At 39.7% G+C, this 6,073-nt stretch overlaps 1 pseudogene; it reads right to left on the minus strand.

The window, feature by feature from the left end:
- Window positions 1-2,264: 2,264 nt before the first annotated feature.
- Window positions 2,265-2,902, minus strand: LOC141147905 (COMM domain-containing protein 6-like; annotated as a pseudogene).
- Window positions 2,903-6,073: the final 3,171 nt, after the last annotated feature.

A 6,073-nucleotide genomic window follows, 5' to 3' on the forward strand; every position in this document is an offset into this window, starting at 1 on the left:
TTATTTATTCTGAGCATGCGTGGCACTTTGTCCGTCGGATTTGTGTACACACGATCGGAATTTCCGATAACGGATTTTGTTGTCGGAAAATTTTATATCCTGCTCTCAAACTTTGTGTGTCGGAAAATCCAATGGAAAATGTGTGGTGGAGCCTACACACAGTCGAAATTTCCGACAACAAGGTCCTATCACACATTTTCCATCGGAAAATCCGATCGTGTGTACGGGGCATTAACTGTAAAGAAATCTTTACATATTTGGAGATTAATTATCTTTTTCTCCAGACATAAAGAGTGCTCCCTTGTCCTCTGTGATGACCTTAAAGTGAATAACTCAACACCAAGTTCACTATATGGACCCCTTATATATTTTAATATGTTGATCACATCCCCCTTAATCTCCGCTTCAAGGAGAGAATAAATTCAGTTCCTCTAATCTCTCCTCATAGCTGAGCTCCTCCATTCCTATAATCAGTTTGGTTGCCCTTCTCTGCACTTTCTACAGTTACCCGATATCCTTTTTGAGAACTAGTGCCCAAAACTGAACTGCATATTCCAGATGAGGTCTTACTAATGATTTGTAGAGGGGCAAAATCATATATCTTTCTCTGGAGTCTATATCTCTCTTAATACAAGAAATGTCATTATTAAGCTTATGATCTACCCCGATCCTCCTCCACCATTAATTCCCCCTAAGTTGTACCCCTTCTAGTATGTATGATGCATGCATATTCTTAGCCCCCAAGTGCATAACTTTACATTTATCAATATTAAACCTCATTTGCCACATAGTTGCCCCTTTAGCTGCAATGCCAGGGGTGTACACATTTCACCACTTCTGCAAGAGTTATACGCCCTGTCTCCACCTGCTTTAACCCCTTGGACCCTGCAGAAGCATGGCCCCATTTACCGATTGCCAAGTGGTAGCACCCACCAAAAGCAATAGTGGGTTTAATTCCTGCTGCGGCATGTGTACACCTTTGGCTTATGCCTCAGAAGCTAAAGAGTGTAGGGACTGGGGGCTGTAAACTACATGGTTGTACCACCCCTCAACTGTCTGTGTGAATGAGCCATAAGGGTGCCACTGCAGAATTCAACTAAAGGCTCATTCAGAAGTGCAGCAGGTAAAACAAGTGTGTTTGACAGGTGGTGAGGAGGTGATTAGTTGCCTCCTCACCACCTGATTTAAACCCATGATTGCCGTGCAATGCATGCGATTGCGACATGGTAGTATGACAATTAGAGGTTTAAATCAGGTGTTATGAGGTGATGTTGTTCGACACTGTGCCTGGTTATCTTTGACTTCTCGAGGTAGATCAATAGGTAGATCCCCACCTCTTTAAGGTTGCCTATTGCTGCCTTACACATTAGCTGTGTGTGGGGAACTGTGCCAAATGCTTTGGCAAAATCCAGGTATACCACATCCACAGCCACTCATTTATCTAAGGTTTTACTTACCTCCTTATAAAAAGAAATCAGATTTGTTTGACAACTTCTGTCTTTCATGAATCCATGCTGTCTGTTGCTTGAAATATTTTTAAAATATTGGGGTTATGTCAGCTATCTGCTGCCATAACATAGGTATTTAACGGCAAAGTAGCAGTGTGGGTCCACAGTGTGCAGATAGGAAATAATTTTGTCAACCGTATTTACTTGTAATCCACATGTGGCACAATGAAGTGTATACCTTATTGCAATGTTTACATTCTTCAGCATAATACATATCATATATTCATAGAATTATTACACTTTTTTTAGATGCACCTAATTATTGACACATCAATTCCAGTGTGTGCACCCTGTCCTGAAAAAGTGTAATGGAGCACAAAAAGCATCAACATAAAGGCTCTTAGTATTTGGTGGTACAAGAGTATTGGACATATAATTTGTATAAAATGCTGCATGGAATATGTGTTTATGAAATCCATGTTTTTTTTTTTAATTAAATCAGTTTATTTTGTATACATTTGAACAATACAAAATGTTGTGCGCAGAAGGGAGCACTCATTAAGGCTCTTTACAGTTTGAAAGAAAAAAATATTAATAGTACAATAAAAAAAAAAAAAAGAAGTAATTTCCTTAGAGACCTGTACAAGAAATAAGCAAATGTTCAAACATCGAATTTAGAGAATTATCTGTTGTGTCTGATATACACATTTGTGGAGAATGTGGTCATCATTGAGCTAATTTCCTGTCAAATTCTGGCACTCAAAATGATAGAACGTAGTAATAGGGCCCATTATTTTGAGTATTCCAAGTGCAGGCATTTTTTTTCTGTAGTTACAGGATGTCAGATTTTTGCTGTCCATTTCAAACAGTTTCTAAAGCTGCAGACAACTCTTTAAATTGTTGGTGAAAATTCTGAAATTCAGCAATCGACATCTCAAAGACTTTATTTGTGACCTGACCAGAAGAATCGGCCACCTTTAACGATACAGTCACATAGGGATGATTCAGGGATATACAATTGTCCGAACGGCCATTCCAATTTTCCACTGAAAATCAACAAGTTGTAAGGCTGGCAACAAATCTCTGGATCCTTCATTCTTTAACAGACTTTTCCCCTCCTCATTCCACACATAACGGATGACTTGCAAGATCTGCTTACAACAAAATTTAATAGCGCATCACTGGAAAGTCTGTGCTTTGCAGCTCACTGCATTGATTATGTTTCTAACTTCATCAATGCTGGCTTCCACATGAGTTGCTTGAAATCTCTATCAAATATGAGTTTGATCCACCCCAACACTCTGACACTGTAGACAAGAAACAATTTGCTGACACAATTCCGCAAACAGGTCAGGTGGTAAATATTTAATCAAGTAGCTGGACTTTTTGAAGCCTGCTCCTGATAGCTCTCTCTCTCCAACATCCTTACACCACAGTTCCAGCAGTATTTCCCATCATGATGAAATCCATGTTTTAACAATATCTTTAAGATGGATTTTAATAATTTGTGCCTGTGTTGATAAAATTTTGACCATTGACCACTTGTGACTATCCTCCAAGCATAGAAAGTTCTGCTCCTTTACTAACCCTTCAGGACTTTATAGTAATTGTGATTTGAGTTTTTTGGGGGGGCTACACCATTCCTCCAGGAGCTTGTATAAAAATGCAGTCACACAACTGGGAGATGGTTGTTACCCCATAACAGGAAGTGCCTGAACAAAGATCTTCATAACAAGATCATCCATTTTTTTTATCAATATGATTACTAGATTTCATAAGAAGGTTTACAAAATACTTTCCAGGAGAAAAGAAAAAAAACACCACAAGTACACAAGTACAGTACATTTGCTTTTAAGTACAGTTTGGAAAAAGTACTAATTGCAAAGCATAAAAAACAAGATCCTTTTATGTTCAGTGTATGGTAAAGATCTTTTTAAGCAGTAAGCACAATTGTTGAATAAGGATGTGCGAACGGTTTTGGCCCAAGCATGAGTTTTGGGCCAAACATTTGCCTGTTCAGCCGTTCATCAAACACCCGAATTTACAAGGTGTCCACTCCGACAAACACCCTGCAATGCACTGAGCACTGCACACTGCATTCTGTGCCCTGATTTGGTAAATATTTGCCCAATCAGTGTGCAGTGCTAGCTGGTTGTTAAGGATCAGGGCCGGGAAGCTGGCCACCGCATCCCTCAACAACCGATGAGTCATCAGCTGTCAATGGGTTTCCCACTGACAGATAAATAAAAAATAAATAAATGCGTCGGTAAAAAAAATAAGGAAAAAAATCACATGAGGTCCCCCCCAGTCCATTACAGGCCCTCTGGGTGTCTCTGGGAGCTCTTGAATTTAAGGCGACGCTTCTAAGGTTCAACCTTGCTATGTTGTTACCTGGTCATTGGATGTGCTTATTGTTCATCTCTTTGCCCTGTGTGCCCCCATTGCCCTATGGTCCTTAGTGACCTTTGGCTGGGGGTGGGGGGATATTTCATAAAGACAGACACTGGCATTATGAAATAGAATAACCTCTAAATAAGTGAAACTCTTGCATGCCATTTCGAAATCAAGGACCATTTACCTGCCTCGCCTACATGAACTCCCAGTATTTATACATTTGTGTAACGCTTCTGTTGGAGGCATTTCTATAAGTTTTTGAACATTAGCTACATCCCTCTCTATGGGTGATCTGGCTACGTCTGAACTGGAGTGAGGTTAAGGTGTGCCCACCTGTTTAGGAGTACCACCAGTTGAATATTCTCTCATGCCCCTCAAGCTGTGAAAAAAATTTATGTTTTTATGGTCACTAGATAAAGCATCCCCTTTTTTCCTGATGAAGCCATACCGGCGAAACATGTCGAATTTTGTGGATGCACTAGTTCTGTGTATGTGATTACAGTTTGTTTCACTGTCAACAATAGGCAAATGTGTATATAGCTATGACTGTGTCCTATACAGTACTCTCTACTTTTTTATCAGTTTTCTGTAATAAATTAAGTTTTATATAACTTTTTGGTATACACATCATTTCCTCTATACAAAATGTACCTTAAAAGTCCCCTATCCCCTATTTCTTGTTCTTTATATGTTTTGGGATGTTGGTACCATATTAGGATTAAGGCCTTTTGGAGCTGAACTCTGCCCATATTCTTGTCTCTATAGATTTTAAGGGGAACACCATGTCAAAATGTAAAAAATAGGCAGCCCCCCTGCCCCAAAGCACCCACCTCCACATGTTGAGGGCATGTGGCCTGGTATGGTTCAGAAGGGGTTAACTCATCCCCTCTGCTTTTCTCACCTGCCAGTTTGCATGTTTGGATAAGGGTCTAGTATGGATTTTGGGGGGAACCCAATACAGTTTTTTTTGGTGTGTTTTTTGGTGTGGGGTTCCTCATAAAATCAAAAGAGCCTGGTATAGACTGGGGGGGGGCACCACGCAGTTTTTTCTTTATTTTTTCAATAGCCAGGTGCCATCAATTGCTCTACTTTGGATTCCTCTGGTCCATTAAATCTAAGTGCATTTTGACCTACTGTAAAAAGTGGTCAGACACCTTTGATGAGTTGCCATCTACTTCATGAGCACTCTTGGTGAAGCTTTTATTTGAAGGAACATCAAACCAGAAGATTTGATTCATTTATTTATGGTTAATTTAACTAGTTTATACGTAATTTTATTTTTAGAAAACAATTTTTAATAATTATGTAACACCCTTCTGGTGTTAAAATCTGCCATCTCTATGTGGGGCGTTATCATAGTTACATAATTACATATTTAGTCTAGTTGAAAAATGACATAAGTCCGGGGGCAGGAGGCGGAGCCTAGCGGAGCAGACATGCATTGTTAGAGCTCCACACCGCTGAGGAGAGAAGAGAAGGACAAAGCGGAGCCTGCAGGCTCAAAAGGTATCCATTTGAACCTTTTTGCCCCAGGGAACAAACTGTGAAAGTTTGGGCAGGAAATATGGTACTGGGAGGAAACCGTGGCAGAAATAAAAATCACCTCACAAAGAGCTCACAGGCACTCACTGCAGCTGAAGCAGCTCCAGTCACCTCACAAGATACAGCATCAGGGCGCTCTCACAGACAGAAAATGTCACAGCAAGACTCTCCATTTGAGTCAGATACAGAACAAATCCTCTCACAAACTTCTTCACAAGCCTCCTCAGTATCCCCAGTAATATTATTACAATTTGAAAAGATGCTTCATAAGGCTTTAAAACAAACCTCAGACCAAATAACAAAAAGCCTAACCAAAGAAATAAGAGAGCTGGGAAACCGCACCGCAGCCTTAGAAATAAAAATGGATGAAATTGAAATTACAACCCAAGAAAATATAACAGAATTGGAACAATTAAAAAAAGAGAATTTAATACTTCAAACTAAGCTCGAAGATTACGAAAATAGAGCCAGATGTTCAAACTTGCGCATAAGGGGAATACTTGAAACTGTGACAGACCTGCAATCTACTATTACTGCTCTATTACAAGAACTAAAGCCAGATATCCCTATTGAACGTTTAGAACTGGACAGAGTACACAGAGCCCTCACAGCCAAAAAGAAAGATGGACCCCCACGTGATATAATCACAAAATTTCATTATTACAGAACGAAAGAACAAATACTAATTG

The sequence above is a fragment of the Aquarana catesbeiana genome, linkage group LG06, assembly GCF_042186555.1.
Source record: "Aquarana catesbeiana isolate 2022-GZ linkage group LG06, ASM4218655v1, whole genome shotgun sequence".
Taxonomy (NCBI): domain Eukaryota; kingdom Metazoa; phylum Chordata; class Amphibia; order Anura; family Ranidae; genus Aquarana; species Aquarana catesbeiana.